Source organism: Ovis aries, chromosome 26 (assembly GCF_016772045.2).
Source record: "Ovis aries strain OAR_USU_Benz2616 breed Rambouillet chromosome 26, ARS-UI_Ramb_v3.0, whole genome shotgun sequence".
In the NCBI taxonomy this organism is placed as follows: domain Eukaryota; kingdom Metazoa; phylum Chordata; class Mammalia; order Artiodactyla; family Bovidae; genus Ovis; species Ovis aries.
Genome location: NC_056079.1, coordinates 12,626,876 through 12,653,431, shown reverse-complemented (window position 1 = coordinate 12,653,431; position 26,556 = coordinate 12,626,876). Strand labels below are relative to the sequence as shown.

Below are 26,556 nucleotides of genomic sequence, written 5' to 3'. Positions count from 1 at the left end.
TTGTCCAGCTCCTGTGGCTGAGCAGGAGCTTGCTCGCTCTCTCTCTCACCACCCCCTTCTTCCCCTGCCACACAGTGGTCCAGCCCAGCTAGGACGAAGGACTGTCACTCTTGGTAAGGATTACTGAGTTCTCTCATTTGACTTTCTTTCCAAATGGATTTCTAAGTCCTTTTTATTTTTTCTTGTAGTGCACAGGAAAAGAAAAATATCATCTGGTCTAGTCTCTGGAACAGTTTATAAGCTCCAGGAAAACAGGGAGAAAAGGCAAGTTTACAAATAAAATATACTGATACACTATTCTTCTATTTTTAATTCTAAGAAGAATGATCATTAAGTTCTAAATAACATACAAGATACACATTTCTGGAAACCAGATCCCTCTTCTGATTTCTCTCTATTTTTTTTTAAACTCCAAGTTGTTACCATTTGAATAGTCATCTCCTGTCCCTGGGTCAGAAGTAGTGGGAAGACTTCTGTTTTCTGAAGTACCTCCTGCATCCATGCTTTTTCTTTAAATTTCCTTATATATCCTACCCAATTTCTCAATCTCATCACATCTACCCTAGATGCATCGATAGCCTGTGGCACGGTCCTTGCATCCCTACTCCAATCCACATTCGGGTCAGACTTTCCAATGACTCATTTGCGAATGCTCCTCCCACTCTCAAAGCCTCACTGGTTCCCCATTGACTGCAGAGTAAACCCCACCACCAACCATTATCCAGGAGAACCGTCTTAGTCTTCTCTTGCACTTGACATAGGATATTTCTCACTGTCACTTTGGCATATCACTCCTCTGCCGAGAGGTCCTTCTTCGGTGCCCTCCCCCTTACTCCATTCTTCCTTTCTCTCTCTCTCCGTACCCCCAACCCCCCGCCTTTTATTTCTCTCTGATTTCCATAACCACTGCCACCTCACAAGGCCTAATTGACCAGTTATGAAAGTGCCAGTCGCTCAGTCATGTCTGACTCTTGGCGACCCCATGGACTGTAGCCCACCAGGCTCCTCCATTTTTGGGATTTTCCAAGCAAGAATATTGGATGCTGTTCCTTTAATTCCAATTGCCTACCAGGCTCATAGCCAATCACTTAATGGCTTCAATAGGATGTCTACAGGCATCTAAAATGCAACATGTTCAAAGCTAATATAATCATCTTCGGGGAATTTCCTGGTGGTCCAGTGGTTAGGACTCCACACTTTTACTGCTGAGGGCCCAGGTTCAAGTCCTGGTCAGGGAACTAAGATCCTGCAAGCTGCCCAATGTAGCCAAAAAAGATAAAATAATTTAAAAATAAAGACCTCATCACAGTTGAACCAAAACCCTGACTTTGAGTAGTTCTTCTTTTAAAAAATGAAATGAAATGAGATAATCATCTGCCACAAGCTTCCATCTCTTCCTGGGTTCCTGGAGTCAGTAAACAAAAAAAATCTGTGTCCGCCCAAACGCTCAAGAAACTTGGAAGCTATTCATCAGCACTGCCTTCCCCATTCCCTACACTGCATCAACCCATAGGCCCTCCACCGTTTTCATCTCTGCCATGTCTGCCTCTGTTGATGCAGCCATCATTTTTCACTTGGATGTAACATCATACCTGCCTCTATTCTTACCTTCCTCTAACACTCTTCATACTCCATTCAGAAAAATCTTTCAAAAAGACGCAAATCATCATACCAATTTCCTGACAGAAAAATTCTGAATGACTCCCCACTGCCATTGTGATAACATCCCGGTTCCTAAGTAGAGCTGGTGAGATACTCTGTGACCTCACATCTCCTTGTACTTTCAACCACAGTGACAGTTTCTGGCACCATGCATAGGATACGCCTAATCTCTGGACTAGCATCCATCTTCTCTTAGCTAAGTCCTATTTTTCTTTCAGTCATATCTTGGATGTCTCCTCTTCCTAACTTGAAAGCTTTTCTGTCCCCTGGTGGCTAGATGTCAGTAATCAATCAATTAAATGCTTGATTATTGCATAGTCATCAAATTAAGAAAACATAAAAATAACAACACTTATTACATTCTACATATTGCCTTAAAACTAGAGAATTGGAGAAGAATATAGAGACAGAGGCAGCATCGTTATTTCTGACAGGCACTGGTTGCATGTTAATTTGCAAAAATTCTTGTGAGTCTGGAAGATGCAAAGATGATCCTCCCATTTGCGGAATATGAACAGTCACAAAGTCCTCAAGTACATTCATACCTGAGTTCAAATTCCGTCTCTTGGGACTTTCCTGGGGGTCCAGTGGTTGAGATTCTGAGCTCCCAGTGAAGAGGGCAGAGGTTTGATCCCTGGTTGGGGAGCTAAGATCTTGCAAGCCACACATTGAGGAAAAAAAATATCCTGCCTCTTCCACTTACTAGGTGTGTGATCTTGAGTTAATCGCTTGCCATTTTTGAGCCTCATGTATGTATGTAAATTAAGAATAATATAATACCTATGTCACTGGATTTTTGTTAAAAGTAAATGGGATAATCTATGAAACATTTTATCATAGGACTTTAAATATACTAGAAATTCAAAAGCAGGGTTCATATTTCATTCAACATTCAATCCCTGACAGTATTACCTATGCGTAGACACTGAATAAAGTTGGTCTACCTGAATTGAATTTGAACTATGGATTAATTACCAACTGTAGCTATTAGATAATTAATAGATACTACAGTAATAAAGGTTTATAAATTTGCCAAATGTCAAGGCCAATCATTTGAATTTGATCTGTATTGGTAAGGCAAAACAGTTCTACTTCTTGGCACTAACAGAAATGTTAATTCAATTAATCACTGTAGGCAATAAAATATTTAAAAAACTAATACTGGATCTAAAGAATTTATACTGTAGGTGTGATATAAGTTAAAACAAGTATTTAAGCATTTCTATTTTTATCATACTCATTTATATCACATGAAGAAATTGCTTATGCAATTTATATATGTGCATGGAAATAAAATTCATAATATAGCACTCAGTCACTGATTTAAAAGCTAAAATTAAACAATTTTCATGGACACAAATAAAAATTAGAGTAGGTTACTAATGTCCAACAATCCCAAGCAATGCTTAACAGTCCTATGATATTATGGAATTGGAGTAGAATTTAGAAACAGAGGCAGTGTCATTGTTTCTGAGAGGCACTTGGTTGTATGTTAACTGGCAAAACCTCTTTGAGTTTGGAAGATGCAAAGATTGGCCTCCTGTTTCTGGAATATCAACAGTCACAAAATCCCCAAATATATTTCACCAAAAAAAATTTAAAAATGGAGTTGGTTAGAGTCTTTGGAAGAAGTTGTCTCAGGATCTATTGGGTCAAAAGATAGAATATATTTCCTAGCACTGGGAAATATTAGACTTTACTCCCTGTGTGCCAGACCTATTTGCACCCAGACTAAACAGTATTTATCCACTATGCTTACTGGAACAGGGAAGCACTTATATCAGTCCAATGCCCTTCATAAGAATTAGTTTCCATCAGAGACAGGAAAACTAATGGTACAAATCATTCCCCTTATTATTTTCTTTAGTATTATGTACTTCCTCTTGGAGAAATTAAAATATTCTGCTTGGAAAATTTAGCAGAGTAAAATATTTTTTAAAGGCATCATATATTTTTAAAAAATCTTTGTTATTTTAATGTACGCATTTATGATAAAATATATGGGCTGCACAAATCACACAAAGCTTTCCAAAGATCCCTGTTTTTGGCTTCATGGCATCATTCCTGGAACTCTGTCTGCAAGTGATTGATGGAATTAAAAGCTGACCCAAAGAAAACCAACTATTGGCAGGGCCAGCATCCAGTAAATGTCTGTCAGGATTGCTCTGACCAACATGGGCTGCACTCTGTACTAGATGGAGACTAGAATCCATTGATCAGATGCTGTTTTGGAGAAGCTAGGTCTGCAGATAAAATGGGGGAACATCAACCAGCAGTGGTGTGAGAAGCAGAAGCAGAGAACACGTAGATATAACCAGATAACCTAACCTAACCAGATAACCATATGAGGTAGCGATGGGTATTTCTCAATGCTCCCTCCACTGCCCTAAAACCTGGCTCAACCCTTGCTCATGTGTCATGATTGACATTTGTTTCTTCAGGCCTATGGACACGGGTTTCTGTGTTTTTCTTTCTTTGACAAGTTTCTTGATCATACTTCTTTACCGCCTAGGTAACCTGAGTACCTCTAAATCTTTATATTCCAAAAGCACCCACTGCAGTATCCACCAGCATTCTGACTCCAGGCTGGTTTTCTCCATAACTTTGGTTAGTTAATATTTACTCACAAAAACTGAGCTTGTAAGAAATGTCTCTTTAAAAATGTGTTGTATTTAGAGCAAATACATTAGCATGCTTTTTTTTTTATTGCCAAAATGTTTTGAATAATCATCTGTCAATCACATTTCCCTTTTGTGGGAAGAGAAAGGTCAGCAAGTTGGCAAAAAAAAAAAAAAAAAAGTGACAGCTCTGGATAGGGTTTTGGTAGGTGGGGATAAAAAGTCACTTCTCATGTACACAGCTGCGTGTAATGAATGCAACATGTTTGAGGCCTATTCTTGGATCAGTTCCCCTACATTTTAAACTCAACTTTTCTTGGCAAGATTTCTGGGGCCATACTGTGTATGCGTCTGAATTCCTTCAGCCAAAATCTCTTAATATGAAAATTCAGCAGTATTGCAGTCTGTGTAGATGTCATGACTCAAAATCCAGTCTGTTTTATGTACCCTGTGACTCTGGACTGACCTCTTTATTACTATGGGCTTATTTTTAGCACAAAGTGATATTTATCTATGTCATTTTCTAAGGCCATATATAAAGATGGGTATATATATTATCCTGTAGACTTATAGTTTACAAGGACTATGTATGGAAGGAAAGCATGTTTTAAGTGAATTAACAGAAAACACATATAACCCAAACCACAGCCTGGCTTTTACCTTAATGAGTAACATTTCCATTGCTGAAAAGGGAGCCAAGCAAGTTCCATCCTGGGGAACCCAGCTTCCTTTCTCTCTCGAAGGAGAAGTTCCTCTCAAAATATGGCCACCCCTCCCTCACAGCAAACAGAAACTCCCTTTTGCATGTTTAAGGTTTCACTTCTATATTTTGGAATTAAGGCTATATTTAAAAAAATAATTTTTCAGAAATGTGATCTCCATCACAAATACATCTGAATGTGCAAACGTCAAAACAAAACAAAAGTTATAACACAGATTCTGTTCAACGAGTATAAGTAAAAAGTGGAATATTTTCCAAGTGAAAAAAAACCCACGATGATGTTTTTAAAAATTTATGAATCTGAAAAGTCTTACTGACTGGGTCCCTAGAAGTCATTCAGCACATAAAGAATTTAAATATAAAATCTGAACAGTAACACAAAAAGATTTTGAAAATAAGCTAGAAATCATGAACAGATGCCTCAGCATGAAAGAAATTAGAAATACAAATATGCAAAACTGAAAGGCAAATATTTTGGAAACATGTTTGGAAATTCAATATTTTTCAACAGATAACGAACATGGGGGTATTTTATTTTCTATTTATAAGACTGTGAATTATTCTATAAATTTAACAATCAATCTTAATATTTTAAATTTTATTTGTCAAAGTATTAAGCCTAGGTTCAAAATCACATAAAGTTTTAAAATACTTGTCAGATCAAGTAATGAGATTAATAACAGGTTTTTGTTTCATATTCAAGAACGTGACCTAGGCCCAAAAGATATTAAGATATTGAAATAAGGTCTAAATATTCTGAAATACAATTAGTTTACCACAAAGTACGTTAATGACTAAATTAATCCCTATTTTATTTTAACTTCTGGTAAAAGTAGGGTTCTAGTTATACAAAAGAAATTGACAACCCAATGAAAATGACAAAAAAAGCATCCACTCATGTTTTTCTTCGTGTTTCTGGAAAGAGATTTACCTAAGCGTCGATGGTGGTGTGACGGTCCTTCGTCATTACCTTGGTGGTTGTATTAACTATCTTCAGGTCACTTCTTTGATTTAAAGATTTTTCTAGGGCAGTGTATCTGCTTTCATTAGTTTTTTTTAAGTCAAAGATTAAAAACTAGATAAAATACTACATTCTCTGTGGTTCTCCAATATTGGAATGTGGAAGGAGCAAAGCTACCCATGCAACCAATTACTTTCTCCAGTAAATCCATTATTTGTCAGAATACTGCAAAATATCCATGAGAACTGAACTGATGGTCCATGTGTAAATCCTGGCACTGCTTAAAGTAAAAGAGACATTTACTCCCAAACCAAATTACATTTGGAACATTTTGGAAAGAAATGCATAATAAACCATTGCAGAAATCCTAACATGTTCAATTTCCACTTTGAGTGTTTTTGATTCAACTCTTTTGTGGCTAACTCAGTTGAGTTCATTCAGCAAAAGAAAGCAATATATTTTGATAGAAAGAATGGAAGCAAGAGGTTTCAGAGATTAACCAGGGATCAATCTGGTCTTGACTAACCATCCTTGTGGGCACTTTGAAACATCTGTGTTTCATCAGACACTCCTGAAAATGCAGGGCATTCCACCATGGAAAAGTTTCCTCCAAACTCTCTCCCTTTCTAATGGAATGTTTTGCCAAGATTTGTTTTATATGTTTGACAGAAAATAAATTACTAAGATATAGGAGATTGTCTGAAGATTTGTGATCCTTACAGAGTAGGTTAATATGAGTTAGACAAGATCAGTCTTTAGGACATGTAAGAAATACAAATGTTTTCAGTAGTTGTCTTAGGCAAGCGGAATAATATGGATTGCTTGATCTTTTTTTTTTTTTTTAAAGAAATTTAAAACAATAAAAAGCAATTCCTTGATCACTCCAGAGACTGTAATTCAGCTCACATAATCCCCTAAATTATATAAAATTTATCTTCAGAAGCCATTACTTAAAAGTACAACGGCTAGTGTGGAAAGAAAAATAAAGAGTTAATGAGTCAAGTGTTTATTTCCTTAGACGATTATCTTCATTATGAAAAGTAAAATAATGTAGCAAGTGGATATTCTAAAAAAAGTTTAAAAATAAGGATCAATGTACAAGCACTCAATTTTGATATGACATCTCAGACATCTTTCTTATCTATGTTATGCCATATCATCAAAATGATAGAGTTTTTACATAATATATTTTTCTTAACACATTATACCTTGTTTTACTGTTCTGTTGATTGTTTCAAGTTAAGAAAATGATGGATAAAATGTTAATAATACGATTAAAGTAAAAGCTCTATTGTGCCAGTAACCATTACCTTGTGAATAACATAAAATTCTTGAGTAAATAAATTTCCAGGATTTTTATGTTGTTTTATTTTTAAAACCTTTTATATTCTATTGGGGTCATTAGTCGTTCAGTCATGTCCAACTCTTTGCAATGCCATGGACTGTATCCTGCCAGGCTTCTCTGTCTATAGGATTCTCCAGGCAAGAATACTGGCGTGGGCTGCCGTTCCCTTCTCCAGATACTGGGGTACAGTTGGCTAACAATGTTGCTGTGTTGGTTTCAGGTGTACGGCCAAGTGGTTTAGTCATGCATGTATCTGCTCTTTCATTTAAGTCATAACTGGTGAGGTTAGACTTAATTTTAGGAGATAATGTCAGCAAAACTTTAACTCATAGAAATGGCACTCTTCTCTATATTATTATTCTTTCCTTTTAAATTCCTCTTAACCTTGATTGTTAAAACAAACAAACAAACAAACAAACAAACAAAAAGCAAGTCTGTAGTTGGAGGGAGGAGGATGTCGATAGCTGATCCTGCCCTAGCAAATGTACTCACTTCTCTATGGAATTAAGTTAAAAACAGGTCAATTTAGCTCATTTTAAGCAGATTATATTCATTTTGTCCATTCATTATTTCTTTTAAGGGTAATAACATGGCAAAATCTGTGCAAAATCCTCAAATTAAACACTTGTTTTGAACATTCTTACATTGAAAATTTGGGGTCATGTACATTTAAAAAAATTCAGGCCTACATCAGAGACAACAGCAATTAAACAGTCAAAATGAACAAAACTGTGTAAAAAATATAAATCAACAGGGAAAATAAAGTGTTAGAGAAAAAGACTCTAACTGAAAGCTTCAAATCTGAGAAATGAAAATGCAAATTGCCATTAAAGATTTATTAAGATATTTTTACACTGAAATTTATAAGAAACATTCCATTTACATTTTTGCTTTTTCTACTTTTTCAGAAAGTGCTGCTAGTTAAATTGCCACTTTTAATGTTTCTAAAAATTTTTAACTTTTTCTATTTAGCTGTAAACTATTACCAATTGCAAACGAAAAAAGTAGGAAAAATTGGATCAGTTGACAATTTAAAATACAATTGAATGACAATTCTTAGCTTATTTACTGTAGGGTTTCTTTTTTTCATATACTTCATTTTAATTCTCATATACTTTTACAAGTAAAAATGCTTTTTCAAGAATATATTTGTGGAACACTGACAATCCTGCCTTAATTTTCCATACAACACAGTAAGATAAAGTAATAGAACTATTAAGTACCTTTTTTCCACTAACTATAATATGGGTAAAGAATGACTACAGTTAATGTAAAGTATAGGTTTAATAGTCACTGAATATAATGAAAGTCAAGAAACATCTAAGTGTTCTTCCTCATGCTTTATAAGTAGCTCATTAGAATATATTAAAACTATTTTAAATCTTAAAGTATGGCTTATTAGCAACTGCCAAAAACATTCTCTCAGAATTAAACATCTTATTGTTATGGTTGATGATAAACAGGTGTTTCTTATTTTAAAAATAAATTGGCCATCTTGGAATTTGAAGTATTAACATATGAAGCTTTGCATACATTTCAGAAAACACGAGTGTTTTGTAGTGGTATTGTTCCCTTGCTCACTGGGGATTTTTAACTTTCAGTTTATTTCACTGAACTTCATTAACTCCATTTTTAAAGCCTTTGGAGTGAGCAGTTTTTCAGAATACTGTCTCCTTAACACTGGACATCGCCAAGCAGTCTGAAAGAATAATGCGGCCATATTGACCACAGCTGTGAAAACTTTCACGTTATGGATTTCATAGTCAGAGCTATTTGGGACTAAACTTAAACTTCTGCAAATAAAAGGTGATCTGGAAGAAAGGGTTTTAAGGATGTGAAGAAATAACTAATATCTTCTTTATAACCCTCTCCCCACCTCTTTTATAAATACTTCATACAACCTGACCAAAACTCTGAAAATAAAATGGGAGTAAAGAAACATTTTAAATGCATACACACGGGAACAAAGGGAAGAGGAAATGCAATGGCAGCAGAAAAGGATGTTGACAAATTTTGGAAGATGGGAAACAAACAAAACGGTGATAATGGTGAAGCCGAGGGAAGGGGTTAAAGCCCAAGGGCCATCAGAAAGGAAAACCCACCAAGCACAAGCTCATTCTTTCCTTCAGACCTCAGAAAGTCTTGGGAAACAGATGACTGGTGTTCCTAAAGTCTGATGTGTGGAAAATTAATTTTTAAAGTAATCTGATTCAGCACACCTTAGAAACTATTTACTGCCTACTTTGTACATTTAATAAAGGAGAGTTCAGGAACTGAGCCAAATTGTTAAGGCAGCATAATTTTGAAATTAGGAGCAAGGACTATGGAGCAAAACTGGCTGACACTAGCTCTGTGACCTCCCCATCGCTTACTTTCTGAGCCTCAGTGGCATCATCTGTAAAATGGGGCACCAATACCCCTTACCTCATAGCGTTGCTGTAAGTATTAAGTGAGTTAGTATGAAACTGGCTTGCTGAGAATTGTGCATGGTAGTTGTAAGTGACTATTTTTTTAATAATGAATCGTACTATGACAGGCAAAATTAAAAAATTTGTTCGCATACATTTAGCACATTTTTTTCCCCTAAGAAAGTTCAGCCCAATACACAGTGAACCTGAATGGCAAGTCGATTCTAAGATTCTAATTTCAAGTGATTCCTCCAGAAGGGATGATTTCCAGGTCTCCACCAAATCCAGAGAGAATTCTTAAATTGGTTCCTTGGGATCTTTCCTGCTCAGTGATGCCCTAATTTACACTTCATAATTTGCAGCCTGCACGTGAGGCATTGTTGAACAGTCTGAACTGAAAAGAAATTCTTATCATAATTAATTTTTAAGGCAGCAGGGAGTTGATTATGAGGTTACCCGAAGCCAACAACAGAAGCGGCGATGTCGACGTGACAACAGGTCAAAGTAACGCAGGGATGCCTTCTAGGCCACCGCAGAATTCATGTGTTTTGGTTTCAAAAGATGCAACTTCCCTTCATGATGCCATTTGCAAAGAACTACAGCCCACTGCTTACTTGGCCTTAGCAGCTTCTAATGTTACAGCTTGCTGCTGCTGCTGCTGCTAAGTCGTTTCAGTCATGTCCGACTCTGTGTGACCCCATAGATGGCAGCCCACCAGGCTTCCCCGTCCCTAAAAGGGATTTTTTAAAAAGTATAGCTGCTTCTGGTGCTGCTAAGTTGCTTCAGTCGTGTCCAACTCTGTGCAACCCCATAGATGGCAGCCCACCAGGCTCCCCCGTCCCTGGGATTCTCCAGGCAAGAACACTGGGGTGGGTTGCCATTTCCTTCTCCAATGCATGAAAGTGAAAAGTGAAAGTGAAGTTGCTCAGTCGTGTCCGACTCTTAGCAACCCCATGGACTGCAGCCTACCAGGCTCCTCCGCCAATGGGATTTTCCAGGCAAGAGTACTGGAGTGGGTTGCCATTGCCTAAAAAGTATAGCTACCCATTGATAAATAGACATCTTTACCGCATTTAAAGAATTTTTGCATGGCTTCAGAAGTGTTTTGTGACAGAGGGCTGCATTTGCATTACAAATAGTTTTTATATAGACAAAAAAGAAAAAAGAGAAGACTGAGCTTGGAGATGAGGGATATTTTACCAGGACGTATCTAGGAAGTTATCTTAAGACAGTTTCCTCTTAACAGCAGTGGGATTCATCTCCCAGGGCAATTGCCTAAGAAGAAAATTGCAAAGCTGGTATTTAAATCTAACCTTCAACCAATGGTAATCCAGGATGATGAACTTCAGCGGGAACCTGGGAATTCTGAAGGGCCGTTACAGCCCCTGAAGTCATGGTTGGGAGGACCTTGGCTAGCTGATTTAGACCTCCATAAGCTGCAAATCAAGAATATGAATATTCCCTGCTGATTAGAAACAGCTTTGAGTGTTTCTTTTCTTCATAGCTCATTTCATTGTATTTTCTTTTGTTTTAAAAGAATCCTAATAAGCATAAATATAGAACAGATCCACATGAATGCAAGAGCAGACATCTCAGTTCTCTTTGATTCTCACATTTCGTTTTCTTGCTCGTTCTTACTGCTCTGAATCTGAAGATAGTTATGGCCAGAGGCTAAACATTGACTAACAGAAGTTCTCTCTTCTGGATTCTTTTGGGAATTCTCAGGAGAGCACCCAGCAACAAATGGGAATTAAGACAATACACCTCCTATTTATTTTATCTTTCAAAGTCATACATACAGCATGTAATAAGGGGAGAAACTCTGATCTAGAAGGATGAGTGTATTGTGCCAGGGCTTAAGTTTATTCCTCGCTTGGCCACTGGCTTAGGCAAGTGACACTGCATAATCATTAGTGTCTCTAAGCTGTCACTTACTTTGGGGATGGTATCTTTTCTATCGCCTTTTTCTCAGCGTGACTGGCAGCGAGAGGACCAGAAGATAACAAAGGATGATGATAATAGACGTGAAGATGAAGTTGGGTAAGGGTGATAAAGATATATACAAGGGCTCACAGAAATTTGGGTTTCAACTAGTCTAATAGGGGAAGTTTATTTCCATGCCCCCAGATTGGAGGGATAGTTGATTTACAATGTTATGTTAGTTTCTACGACACAAACGAACTTATCTACAAAACAGAAACAGACTAACAGGGAAAGTTTCATTCCAAAATGTCACTTCTCGGGGGACATTGCATGCATTTCAGAATTACCTTCCCCAAGCTGTTCTGCAAGCTGTCCAGTGATGAAACCTCGCTAGTCCCTGCGAGAACTAGATTTATTTCTACGGCACTCAACTTTTTTCCCTTGCACTTATGTCAACTCCTGGTCATCCAGACAATGTATATGCTAGAAGCAAGTGGCTTCCAAAATGGAGAAGTACATAGGACAGAAGAAAACTCGCCTCTCCACTTTGAGATATGACTTCTAAGGGAGTTAAATAAAACCTAGAATTCCACACTGTTGATTTATTATTGGTTTGCTATCATGGCTCCCACCTAGAATATCTTTATAACAACCATTACTTTAGAAATACCTATAGTTTGGTATATATCCATTTATCAATCCTAATATGAATGTTCATGATATAACAATCATATTCAAAAGGTTTCACCTCCAAAGAGACCATAGTTAAACTAAAATTTTCCTTTAACTTCTTTGAAAAACTGTACCTGTGATCCACTTTTAAATTTTATAAGGGCTCTAGAAACTTCCAGACAAAACTCATCATTTCACAGAAGAATCCCAGAGGCCATACCTCTCAAATTATTGGCCATATGTGGGAATAATAAATCCTCACCAGGATAGTACAGTATGTGCGTGTGTGTGTTTGTGTGTGTTTGAGAGAGAGACAGAAAGAGAGGGATGCACAATAGATTAATCTCTATGGGTGACTGGGACCAATCATGCAGTAATCTAAGTGAGAGTGCTTGAGCCAAGTCAGCTGTTCAGCATTAATTCATTTCGTAACTACAAATAGATTAATTTAAAGCAAGACTTCATCCACCTTAGAACTGCACAATATTTGCCTCTTAAAACACATCTATATTTGTGAGAGTCAGAAATTCATTCAAAATATAAGGTTGCCTGCAAACTGGGCAACATTATAAAAATCAGAGAGATTTGCTCAAATCCCACTTCTGCCACTTACTGGATATAATCAGACACATTTCTTAACTTTTCTTAACCTCAGTTTCCTCATCTGAAAAGTAGGGATAATAATAGGATTTACTTTATAGGGTTTATATTAAAAGTTAAATAAGGTCACGAGTAACATACATTTAGCAAAGAGCCAGCACAATATGCTCAGGAAGCACTTGTTATGGTGATTAATAATTAAAATCTTTAAATGAATAAATAAATAGAAGATCCTGGCAACTCAGAATTGTCAGCATTGATCTGAAGATTAATTCTCCAAAACTATTTTAAAAATCACCTTCTATATATAATCTCCTTGTGACTTCTATGTCTTCTGTATACAATCTCCTGTGACTCTCATGCATAACCCCAAAGGCAGAATGTGATTCAGAAGAGAGGGACCGGCCACATCATTCTAAGGGCTTGTCTCAGATTTCCTCCTTTCATCTCTTACGTTCTTAGTTCCTGTCTCCCCCACAGGTCCAAGTTCTGTGTCCATGAACCCCTAGTAGACCCAGAAACTCTCTTTACTTACTACATAAGTAAAACACATTATGAATTCTACAGGTAAACACACGTTGCTCCTGGAGAACCTGTTGGATATGTTCTCTGTCTCTGACTTGTTTCCTTGACTTGTTACCTGAAAATAAAAGGGAAGCTGTACCTAACAAGACTGTCCAGCTTCTCCAGCAGCATCGCCGAACCGCAATCTGACACACTATACCTTTCTGTTGAAATATTCTACTTTTCTGGCCTGATTTTCTTTGTTCACCAATATTTTCAAAAATATTTGTTCCCAAGGCAAATCATAGAGCATCTACAGATATAAGTACTTTGGAAATAATAATAATTCATTTTATAGTTTAATTTAAGGCCAAATTAGAGGTTTTTCTCCAAAAGTAGGGATATTAAAAAACCATATACCTGAAACATGTCTTTATGTATAAATTCAAATTTTGAAATGTAAATCTTCCTTTTGGAAAGATGTGTAGACATCAAACATTTAGTTAAAACATGAAAAATGTCCTTGATCATCTATATTTTCAAAGAGTAGGTTAGAAACATAAATCATCAAAATGATGGACTCTTCTTGGCTTTTTTTCTTGTTTGTTTTTGGCTCTGTCCTAAGAACATGGATTTTTAACTCTTTGCCAAATTTACATGAAATATAACTATCATTTAGAAAAATATAAATCTCTTCTTTGTCCTGATACCTATTTTTGTCTTTACTTCTTAACGCTTGAATATGCCAATGTAACACTTATTTTTCCCCTCAAAGCGATTTTTAAGCTTTTATTGGATAATAAGTCATTTCTGGCATTGGCTATTTTTTCCGACTCTTGTGACCCCATGGACTGTAGCCTGCCAGGCTCCTCGGTCCAAGGGATTCTCCAGGCAAGAATACTGGAGTGGATTGCCATTTCCTCTTCAGGAATTGAACCCAGGTCTCCTGCACTGCAGGCAGATTCTTTATCAACTGAGCTACGAGGGAGAGAGCTATAGGAGACTATATTTTATGAATACTTTTTCTATCATTGTTTTACACATTGATGTTAGCAACCAATAAAACATGAATGGAAGCAAAATGTGAAAGAATATGCAAGATAGGGGTATATTGTTCACAAAGTAAAAGGGTTGGATAATTGTTTGCATTGGTGATAATGATTTTTATATTTGATTATTGAGAAACTAATAAACATTAAAATCTTACATAGCACAGATCAATGAGAAACAAAATTGAAGATTTATTCCCTATTATTGTTTTCCATTCTGCATATTAGGTTGGAAATGGAATTCACTACCTTAGAATTAAGTATTTTGTCATTCATATTTACTTACAATATACTGAATGACACAATTGTGATGAAGACACAGAAAGGAAGCAGACAGTAATGCAGACATTACTGTAAGAATTCGTAAAGCTGCTGTAAAGACCCCGTAAGATACCGTAAAGACCCTGCATTACAGGCTTAGATTTTCTTTTAATCAGTAAGATCATTTCCATGTTATTAATAGGGAAGACCACTTATTAGAGTATGGGCTGTACAACTGTATAGACAGATTTTTTATCTTACAACAAATTCTATCTAGGAATAATATTATTACAGTTACTTTGGGAAATCAGCTGTGACCCTAAGAAAAGTCACATGCATATGACCTGATGTAACTCATGAGTTATTAACCTCAGCTGAACTCAGGAATAAAATCTCATAAATACCTTGAAAAAATGTAGTGTATCAGAAGAAATGTTAAACTGAAATAAAAACAATCAGGAGACAGCCAGATCATGAAAAATTGCTTGATTTGAAGAACTTTTAAAGGTTAGAGCTCTGTTAGAGGTTTAAAAGACAGAAAGCAATATAAGAGGGAAAATACAAGGAAGGAAAAGATTAATATGCTCCCTGCCTACTTTTTGTTTTATGATGCTCATTTTTTTTTTCTAAGAAGTTACCATTTTTGCAGCTGGTCAGAAATATCACATTCCTTGATGTCTCAAAAGGTTTTATATGACTAAGCTTCACCATACTTTAACTTATATAACATATTAAGCAGCTGTTGAAAATAAAAAGGCATTATAGATATTTGAAAAGAGACACCAATGAGAGAAAAGTAACTTCTCCTGGGGTGTGCATTAAGACTACTTATTTCTTATAATATTCAAATTTTCACCAATATTATAGCAACTAACCATAGGGATTCTAAAATATAGGCTCCAGGTGCTTTTTACTTGAGACAATTTCTTGGTGCTTTTACAAGTATGGTTAAAAGTTTTATTTTTAATTAATTGAACATATGGTATGTTGGGGAGGTGGAGATTGGATTTATTATAAGGTGTCTCAGGATGACATGCATGCCAAACAACTCCTTTTAAATGACTATAAGTAGCATAGTATAAGTGCACTTTATGATGTGAAGAAGAAAAAAAAAGCATATCAGATCACGACTAAAAAAATCTATATTTAAATTAGGTCAATTTTCACTTCGATATCATTGTTTAAATTTTTAATAAGCATTTATTTTATACTGATGTATTTTAAGTTTTTCTGTTTTTAGATAGATTGGCAACTTAGGATAATTAAAATACTTGCACACAGTTGTTTCTTCACTGTCATATATGCAAACAGGTAAATGATACCTCTCTGCTAATGAACCTTACTTTATATTAACTTAACATTTCTATATGCAACTTTTTTGCTTCCATCTTTGCCTGTTTCTCTTTTCACGCCAAGTGAATAAATGAATATATGGAAGTCGATTTCTAGTAAAGAGAAATGTTCAAACCTGGCTCCCAGTCAAAGGGTTCATGTATAACATAATAGATGTATATTAGTTCTTTCCAATTTCAGAGCAAAATAATTTCAGAGTACTAATTTTGGTTATAACATTATATATTTCTCAAAGACACGAAAGTTAAACTGACTTCTTTTCTGCTGCCAAAAAATCTATAGCACATCTCCGACATTTGAAATGCGACATTCTCTTTTGGAATCAGAGACCACAGTGACAGAATGATGAGACCATTCAAATATGTCATGAGGCTTGAAAATCTCTGTGGTCAGAAAACACAGTTACAGAAGCAAGAAAAAGTTGGCCTTCCTTCTCTCTCCTGTGAGGATTCCAGCTGAAATCCACAGGCTTACGGAAAAAATGGACTTAACAGACATTTAAATATTTTGAAATGGTATGTCGATGATAGTGTGTCACCGATTAGTATTCAAAACAAGAAAATTATCCACTGGTTTAGCCAACATCAAAGGTTGAGATCTAGTGAAGTGGCACAAACGAAATTACTGGAAAGCTGAAAATTGTTCTAATCTTTCAGTTACAGTAATAGTAGATTTTTTAAAAAATAAATGCAAAGCTGGTATCTATTTTGTACCTTTCTCTCTTCTAAGTGATTTTGGTCTCTATCTATGTGTGTTCTGAACTATTATTTCATATACGATGTAAACAGCTAAGTTTTTAAAAAAATCTATTTATCTCACTGCACAGCATGTGGGACCTTATCTCCCCAACTAGGGATAGAACTTGTGCCCCCTGAATTGAAAGTGCAGAGTCTTAACTACTGGACTGCCAGGGAAGTCCCAACAGGAAAGCTTTTACACAGTCGCATAATAATAATTCTCTGGGAAATTTTATAAGGATTTATTTTCACATTTCTTCAGGTCGGTTCCATATTATACATGTTCTGAGTGAACGACATTTCTAGGCAAGTGCAGAATCAGAATTCCTATTTTAAAGAGTTATGTCAAACCCAAAGGGCCAAGGTAGATTTTGGAAATGGTTCATTTTAAAAAGAATACATTTGAATCAGTTCTAATGAGGTGGATGAAACTGGAGCCGATTATACAGAGTGAAGTAAGCCAGAAAGAAAAACACCAATACAGTATACTAACGCATATATATGGAATTTAGAAAGACGGTAACGATAACCCTGTATGCGAGACAGCGAAAGAGACACAGATGTATAGAACAGTCTTTTGGACTCTGTAGGAGAGGGAGAGGGTGGGATGACTTGGGAGAATGGCATTGGAACATGTATAATATCATATATGAAATGAATCACCAGTCTAGGTTCAATGCATGATACTGGATGCTTGGGGCTGGTGCACCGGGACGACCCAGAGGGATGGTACAGGGAGGGAGAAGGGAGGGGGGTTCAGGATGGGGAACACATGTATACCTGTGGTGGATTCATGTTGATGTATGGCAAAACCAATACAATATTGTAAAGTAATTAACCTCCAATTAAAATAAATAAATTAATATTAAAAAAAGAAAGTTGATTTGTCTTTTCTCATGCAGACACATCATAAAATAACTAGATCGTTAAAAAACTAATTTTTCTTGAATCATAGTATTTTTTCATATTGGTTATAAAAATGGTTTATTTCACTTAACTATTCTTTTAAAAGAACTTAATGTCAGTATACATTTCTGAATAGTTTTCAAGTACTTTACAAAATTAAGCAACATCCACAATAGGGATAAATTTTGACAGAACAGCTAGGAGCAGAGATCATGAACTATTAGGGAAATAAACCCTGGTTTGGTCTGATCTGATATCAAAAAAAGTCCAATCACCACAAATAGGCACAAAATTTGACTGTAGTTTCTTAGCAACTATAACAAAAATGAAAATGTTAAGTTAGTTTCCACTCGCTGAAATAATAAATCAAATTTATTTGCAAGAATAAATTTTTCCAGGAACTAAACTCAGGAAGGAATATATTACATAAGATAATGAACAAAATCTTCAACTATGATCTTACGACTTCTGTAACTGTCTCACTATGCCAATATATTCCAACCTTAGGACAGTTTTGTGCTACTGGATTAAGTTCTCATTGATATTATGGCTTCTTGATTTAAGAGATTTACTATAATTAGTGTTGACAGGATTGAGTCCTCATGTTGGTTGAAAGCTCCTCCAAGGACAGAAACGGTCTTGGATCTACACTTGAGAGTGTGTATTAAATGAGTGATTATTTACCTCCTTCCATTAGGAGTTTGAATGAAATACTCTGAATGACAGTTTAGTTGGGAATAGAAATCACTTATTTTTCCTCTGCACATCAAAAGCATTTTGAAAAAAAATCTTTTGTTTTCTGCTTATACTCCTAGAAGACTTCTGTTTGAGAGGTTATTCCCTGGAGGTAATCTGTCTGTTCTCTCAGGTTACTTTAGCATTTTTCTCTCTATTCTTAACATTTCAAATTTTCTTATCAAAAGTATCTTTTTCCCTGCTCTGCACATGCCATCCTTCAGTTCTGGAAAACCCTTGGTTCTGTGAATGCTGCTTTTCTCTATTTCTATCTTTCTCTTTCTGATATTCTCCAAACTTGTAAGTTGTAGGCGATTATTTTATTCTCCATATTTCTTATTTGTTCATTCATATTTTTTTTCAATCTCTATTTCTTTATGCTCTTTGAATTTCTTAAACCTAACTTCCAGTTCACTATTTTTCTCCAACTATGTTGAATCTAGAGATTATCTTATTATGTTTTTTCAGACCATATTTTTCAGAAGTTTTAACAGCACTTTTTCACATACTTTGCTCTCCTCTATTGAATTTGTTTTCATAGTTTCTTATTCTTTACGCATGTTATCCCTTCCCTCGTCGCTTTGAGGATAACTAACATGCTTATTTAAAACTAATTATTTTTACTTCATATGCAGTAAATTCATCTCCCAAACACTGTTTTTACTGACTTGCTTAGCATTAATGTTACTTATCTATCTTGGGATTTTGATTTGCATACTCATTTTGAATAGTATTCCATATATGTTCTCTCTTTCTTCATTCATATCTCCCCGTTTTGAAGTATTTTGCTGCCTTCTTGCAGCCCGCCGTAACCCGAGCCCCAAACCAGATCAGTAGCTTGGAGCTCTTGTTGTCACAGAGCTGCAATATCACACATCCAAATTCCAAGCCAGGGAGTGTGTGGGCTCAGGTCTTGGCTAGCAGGCTGAGTCTGCGTCATCCGACCACCTCCCATACTGTTTTCTAGGGAGACCTTTTTTCGCAGCTTCCTTTTGCTACTCTGCAGTCCCTGGTTTCAAGCTCAGAGACTGGCTCCGGTCCAAGCCTTTGATGGATCACTGTTAGCCCTGGGCATCCAGCCGGAGACAGATTCCTGCCTGCTCTTGACTGCTTTCCTACTAAACTTCAGTAGGTCCTCACTTCCGTTTCACTTAACTGGTATATTTCTGTTTCATTTTTCAGCCACAGAGATATTTATCTTGCCTCTTTTCTATTACTTTAATATCTTATCAGCTTTGGTATTTAGAGCCAAGGAGGTAGGAAGGGGGTGTCTGTGTGTGGACAGGGTGGAGGTGAAGGCGTAAGCACGCATGTTCACAGGGGATCGTCACTGTTCTCTGAACTACATCGCCAGCCTATGAACATAACACACCCAAGGGATGACATCCTCTCTCGGAACCTGAATTTAGGAGAAAAGACAGCTCTATGGTACTTCCTCTACCCCAACAGCTAAACCAAGCACCCCAGAGTACTTGAATTAGACTCATCTGAAACCCTCATTTAAAATGCACATTCTTGGGCCTCTCTCCAGATTTACCATGTGGGAATATCTGAGGTTGGAAGCCCAGGAGTTTGCATTTTTAACTGCACTTGAGCCTGTTTTCTGCAACAAGTCTAAAGAATCAGTGCCTCTCCAGCAACCTCCTAGTTGTCAGATCCTGCTTCTGAGACTCTCCCAGGTTCTCCCTCCTGTGATCCCAGGAGGAACAGTGAAGGCTTTGAACATAACCAGCAACTTCAGACACTCTACAGGAAACACTTGTCGTCCAAAGCCCTCCAGGAAGTATCTTAAAAGCAAGAAAGCATGCAAAAAGCATCTTGCTAGTTACCACCAAGAGACAAGTTCAAGCCATCTCAAAGCTCAAAAGTGAAGAAAGCTATGAGGGACAGGCTTTAGATAACTGCCCTTGACCACTGGGCAGGGCTTACGGATAAGTCCACGTATCAAACCATCACAGCTGATGGGGCGTCACAGCAGGGTAATGTCTGGTTTGAACTCTCTCCTAGATCCCCCTTCAAGCACACTGAAGCAATGACAAGGGAAAAAACGTGAGTCAAATAATAAAAAATGATAACAAATGCTTCTCCTACGCACATTAATGGACAAGGAGAATGCATCTTAAGGGGAAAAAAGGAGAAAATATTCAAAATATACTTTAGTTCAAATAGAGCGAATGAAAAAAAAAAAACTGCTTTCATCTCTCCCATTAGCAATGCAGTATGGTAAATCAAAACCAAAGGGCGACGCTTCTGCCCAAATATTTCCATAACCTGGGAAAACTTTTCTTTCTTTCTTTTTGTTCATGTGCTCGCCGTTTGTAGTCCTCAATTTGAAGACAATTTCTCATCTTTGTCCTTGCTCTGCTGTCTAGCCCCGCCTCACCGCTTCTTAATTTCCATGTGGCATTGAGGCTTCTTGAGCATCCAAGTAGAAAGCAAGTCCCATTAATTATAGCAATGTGTTGTAACTGCAGAGTCGCAAAATTATTTTATTATGGGGAAAAAAACACCATTAAAAAAAATTAGCTGAGAGTGAATCATTAGCGAGGCCCAGCAAAAGGTGCTTCTTTAAAGACAAAGGGGAAGCTGATTCTTGCATCTTAAGGTTCCGTGGCCTTCTCTCCCACCTACTGTGACATCCAGATATGAACACTGTCAAGACTGTACACACTGCTGGCTTAAAAGTCCTTCTGAGTGTGCTACACCATTTCCAGAACAAGAAAATCAGAACGTCGCCTGATGAATGATTATACACATGACTACATCATCAGAATCGTCTTCCTTATTACTGACATTTCCCCAGCATATCTGACTTTCATGTTCTGTATTAGACACTTGTTGTTTTGTTGGGATTTTGAATAAAAGGACATGATTCTTGTGACCTTAAAATTATAAAATGTAATCCAGTAATCATGGGCCTCCCAGGTGGTGCTATTGGTAAAGAACTTGCCTGCCAATGCAGGAGATGTTAGAGACACTGGTTTGATCCCTGGATTGGGAAGATCCCCTGGAGGAAAGCATGGCACCCCACTCCAATATTCTTGCCTGGAGAATCCCACGGACAGAAGAGCCTAGTGGGGCTGCAGTCCATGGGGTTGCAGAGTTGGACTCAACTGAAGCAACTTAGCATATCATTGCAATATGGTAATCATGCAGATTTTTTTAAGACCTGCCAATACCCGAAGGGGAGAAGGCAATGGTACCCTATTCCTGCACTCTTATCTCATGGACAGAGGAGCCTGGTGGGCTGCAGTCCGCGGGGTTGATAAGAGTCAGACACAACTGAGCGACTTCACTTTCACTTTTCACTTTCATGCACTGGAGAAGGAAATGGCAACCCACTCCAGTATTCTTGCCTGGAGAATCCCAGGGTCGGCAGAGCCTGGTGGGCTGCCGTCTATGGGGTCGCACAGAGTTGGACGTGACTGAAGCGACTTAGCAGCAGCAGCAGAAGAAAATGTCGTTTTGTGTGTGTGCTCATATCACTAGGGTATGGTCCTCAGGATGGATTTAAGTATATTATATAAGACAAACAAGCACTCTGCAGGTTAATGTCTATTGGACAAATAACACACGTGAGTGGACGTAAGGTGTAGAGTCCTTATCACCCAATTCTGAAGGACTAGAAGTGGCAGGAGTAGGGTTGGGGGGAGAGCCCACAGCAGGGCACCTGTGGGAAGGGTGCCATTTCTGTGTTGGGGAACACCCAGCTCCAGCGCTGGGTCTGTGCCCAGAAGGGAAAACTGCATCAGAGCGCATCGGGCTGGTTCACTTACTATGAGACCAGGGGGTCTTTGCTCAGGCTGCTGGGATGAAAGGAGACAGGCCGCCTTGTAACTCAAACAGGAATAGGAACTGCATTTCTCATAGAAATTGCGATATAACAGAGCTGTGGCATTTTATCTTCCTACGACCCTGCTGCCAGAGAGGTGCCAGCTGCCCCAATCAGATAAATGCCTGCTTTGTGGCTGGGAGGCAAGACCAAAAATGTCCATGGGGGCAATCTGGCGTGGCCCTTCCCTGGTTAGAAAGGGTCTCTAGAAACCTCCCTGCAATGCTGAAAGTCGATGTTGCTAGGAGTCGCATGTATTTGCCCTGACTCTTCAGTTACTCTTTTTCTCATCTGGGGTGTTCACCTCATTTGTCAGAGTGTCACAGCACAGACAAAGCAAGTAATTTGAAACCTCTGCCCGCCATGTTTATTTGAATCCTTGACTGGCCTCAGTTATCTGGGAAACCAAGCCTGAGGTTTCCCATCTTTAAATAATGCCCATTCCGCTAACTTAACAGGAAAGAGGTTGCTGAAAGACCCGCAGACCACCTCAAGTGATCCTCTGGTGAGTATTTCATCATGAATAACACTGAGCAGAAGACCTGGTTTCTCGAGGAATCATGCTTCCTGAATAGATGTATAAATTCTATTTCATCCACACTGAATCCACTGAACTTTAATGGGAAAAGAGTACAATATAAAACATGACTTTTTATTTTAGACTTTTCAGCTGGGCAAGTTCAATTTGATTTTTAAAAAAGAGCCATAGTGTTCAGTGATGTTAACCAACCATAGCTGGTGGCCTTATCTCTTAATTCCTTGCCATCCCACCTCTGTAGCACACTCAAGTTAAGAATTCTTTTTGTTTTCTCCTTTTCACGATTGGGCACCTTTTAGCCCAAAGAAGGGCTTCCCTGGTGGCTAAGTTGTTAAAGAATCTGCCTGCAATGCCGGAGACACGGGTTTGATCCCTGGATCCAGAAGATCCCCTGTAGGAGGAAATGGCAACCCACTCTGTTATTCTTGCCTGGAGAATCTCATGGACAGAGGAGCCTGGTGGGCAACAGTCCACGGGGTCACAAACAGTTGGACACAACTGAGTGACTAAACCACCAGCACCAGGCTAGTCCACAGAAGATAAACATTTGCAATTATCCTAAGGTTTTCTCTGGAAGAACGTGATCTTTCTAGTCAGTCAGTTTTCCAATCCTTACCCCATTTTCCAGGAATCCGATTCATATTTCTGCCTGCATTTTATTTAGCTTTTATTGTCACAGAAGGAAATGTCTATTAAGGAATTTGGATGCAAGGACCTCAGAGAGGAATGGCTGATAAATTGGTGTCTTTTTTTTTTTTTTTTTTTGCAGAATCTGGGAGAAAAGGTTTAAATACAACTAAGTTAATACTTATCTCTGTTCTTAATGATTTACTAACAAGAGGATCTGAAAAAAGAAACTCTGGGGTCAATACTATCCTCCCAGTGCACACTAGGGTGTTAGCTTACCGTCCTGATGTTTTTTCCCATGGTGAGTTATGATCATACGTCTAAATGACTCTTACAAAGAGAGAGCCAAGATTCAAGGTAAGCTCGTCTCTGAAGAAAAAAATGAAAGGGACATTTGTACTCAGGTTTGTAGCTCAGGTTTATAAAAATGGGGCAGGAGATTGCTATAAATGCTTGAAAAAAATATCAAGTTTCAGTCCGTCAGTCAGTCAGTTCAGTCGCTCAGTCGTGTCCGACTCTTTGCGACCCCATGAATCGCAGCACGCCAGGCCTCCCTGTCCATCACCAACTCCCGGAGCTCACTCAGACTCACGTCCATCGATTCAGTGATGCCATCCAGCCATCTCATCCTCTGTTGTCCCCTTCTCCTCCTGCCTCCAATCCCTGCCAGCATCAGGGTCTTTTCCAATGAGTCAACTCTTCGCATGAGGTGGCCAAAGTACTGGAGTTTCAGCTTCAGCATCATTCCTTCCAAAAGAAATCCCAGGGCTGATCTCCTTCAGAATGGACTGGTTGGATCTCCTTGCAGTGCAAGGGACTCTCAAGAGTCTTCTCCAACACTATAGTTCAAAAGCATCAATTCTTTGGTGCTCACTTGTAACAATTTTGTGTACATCAATTCTGAAAGAGATTTTTAATGCTTTGGTATTGCCATTCCAGTGCTTGCTAATAGTTTTTTTAATTAATTTTTAACTGTAGTATAGTTGCTTGACCATGTTGTGTTAGTTTTGCTGAACCAGCAAAGTGAATCAGCTATCTGTTTCCATAAATCCCCTCTTTTTTGGATTTCCTCCCCATTTAGGTTACCATGGAGGATTGAGTAGAGTTCCTGGTGCTATACTGTAGGTTATTAGTGGTCTATTTTGTATATAGTATTATTAGTGTACACAGGGAAGATCTGGGGCTGAACACTGAATTCCTTAAGACAGCATAAAGCAGCAAAGGTATTAAGGAAAATCAGGTCATTTGCTAATGATCTAATGGGATGTCTTTTTTAAATGATGTGATATATTTTGAACAAATGTCAATTTCATTATTGAGACTTTTAAAATTCAGAGTCATTCTTTATAGCTTTAATATGTTCAGCCCCAAGTTTTCCTTCTTATTGAAGGTCAGTATATAACAACATTCACTCCCTCATTCCCTCAACAAATGCTTAAGGTCCCAGGTCCCAACACCCATGTCATTCAGGTTACGATGTTATAAAAAGTAACAAACAATGTGACATTTCCTTTCCTGTTGGAATGACATTATTTAAAAGATCGGAACTACTTACTACTAGCTTTTCTTCATAGAGGTTTCGAGGGTCACTCTTACCTATAATATGTTATTTTGACATATTTTGATAAATTTAGTTGCTGTGAAATGAGGGAGCTGACCCTGAGGATCTCTATTTATCTTTAAATGAGTAGACCTTGGCTGTATTAAAATTCAACCTAAATGGCTAAGATCCCACCTAGAAGTAAAAACATTAGTTTTCTAAATTGATAAGCAAAAGTTTGTTCTTTCTTATATTATTGAACTTATTTCATGTGAGATTGGTTTTTATGTTTGAACTCTGCCCACCAGAACTAGATTGAAATATTCAGGGAATGAGCATAAAGCAATAAAACTGACTTCCAGACGCCACACATCAAAAACCAATCCTCTTATTTTACAGTTACACCATGGACAGAAAAGTTCTTCAAATCACCTCTTTATAATTCTAATCAGTACAAATGGAACGAAAGCAAACAGCATTCTTGACGTAAAAGTGATTGCTCTTTTGCTTCACACTGTATATCTAAGTTTGTTTCATTGCCTTCCTTTGTCCTAAAATTTTAACGATGGCAAGTCTTCTTGTCACGTACAGAATGGGAATTAAAGGTTTGAAATGTAATTAATCAAACATCATTTCAGTCTATTTTTGTTAGTGGAAATGGAGGCAAAAATTAAAACGTGCTTTTGCAAATTTACTTTTTAACATTGAAACACCATCTGACACTCTTGCCTCCACAGGCTCTTAAGGAAGTTACAGAGCATCTGATATTCAGAAAACAAGAGCAAGTAACCCTGAAAGCATCACTTTCAGAGTAAGTGTGGTCCTTACTAAAGATCTGAAAATGTTTACAGGTGAAGAAACTGAGGCACAATAATCACGACCTAGGACAGCTTCTACCACTGGTGTGTGTCAAGTTCCTTGCGTGTGTGTGTGGTGGGGGGGTGGGTGGGTGCTGTTTTCCTTTGCCATCACATTAAGTGTCCAGCATGGTACCATGAACTCAACATGCTTTTACTATATCCCTGCTAATCACACGACTTCCAGATACATCAGGATCCAAGGGGAGGGTGAGGAGGGAGGTGAGGATGCTGGGTCTGCTCCTGTCAGCTTAGCTATCCAACATCAACTCTGAGCACGAAAGGAGACATTCGGGGGAACCACGTGGAGTATGGGAGGAGCACAGGGGAAGGCTCCATGAGGGAGGCTGGGGGCCAGGTTCACCTTATGGGGGGCCGCAGGTGGCGTCAGAGGGGAATGCAGGTAGAGTGAGTCTCTGGGTGGGAAGTAGTGAAGAATGCGCCTATCACCTTTTCAGGGCTGGGTGCTGGGTTTGATTCTTCATTGTTGTTTAGTCACTAGGTCGTGCCCAGCTCTTTGTGACCCTTTAACTTAACCCGCCAGGCTCCTCTGTCCATGGGATTCTCCAGGCAAGAATGCTGGAGTGGGTTGCCATTTACTTCTCCGAGGGATCTTCCTGATGCAGGGATCGAACCTGCGTCTCCTGCCTTGGCAGGCTGATTCTTTACCACTGAGCCACTTGGGAAGCCCATTGATTTCTCAAATA

General features: G+C 37.9%; 1 protein-coding gene and 1 non-coding gene across 8 annotated transcripts in view; one reads left to right on the top strand and one right to left on the bottom strand.

Moving 5' to 3' along the window:
• The window catches only part of TENM3 (teneurin transmembrane protein 3), a 2,757,765-nt gene that overhangs the window by 343,161 nt on the left and 2,388,048 nt on the right, over positions 1 to 26,556 (bottom strand). The gene's annotated exons all lie outside the window — the stretch shown is intronic.
• TRNAK-UUU (transfer RNA lysine (anticodon UUU)) lies at positions 1,166 to 1,238 on the top strand. The gene has a single exon. It is a non-coding gene; the product is annotated as a tRNA-Lys (tRNA).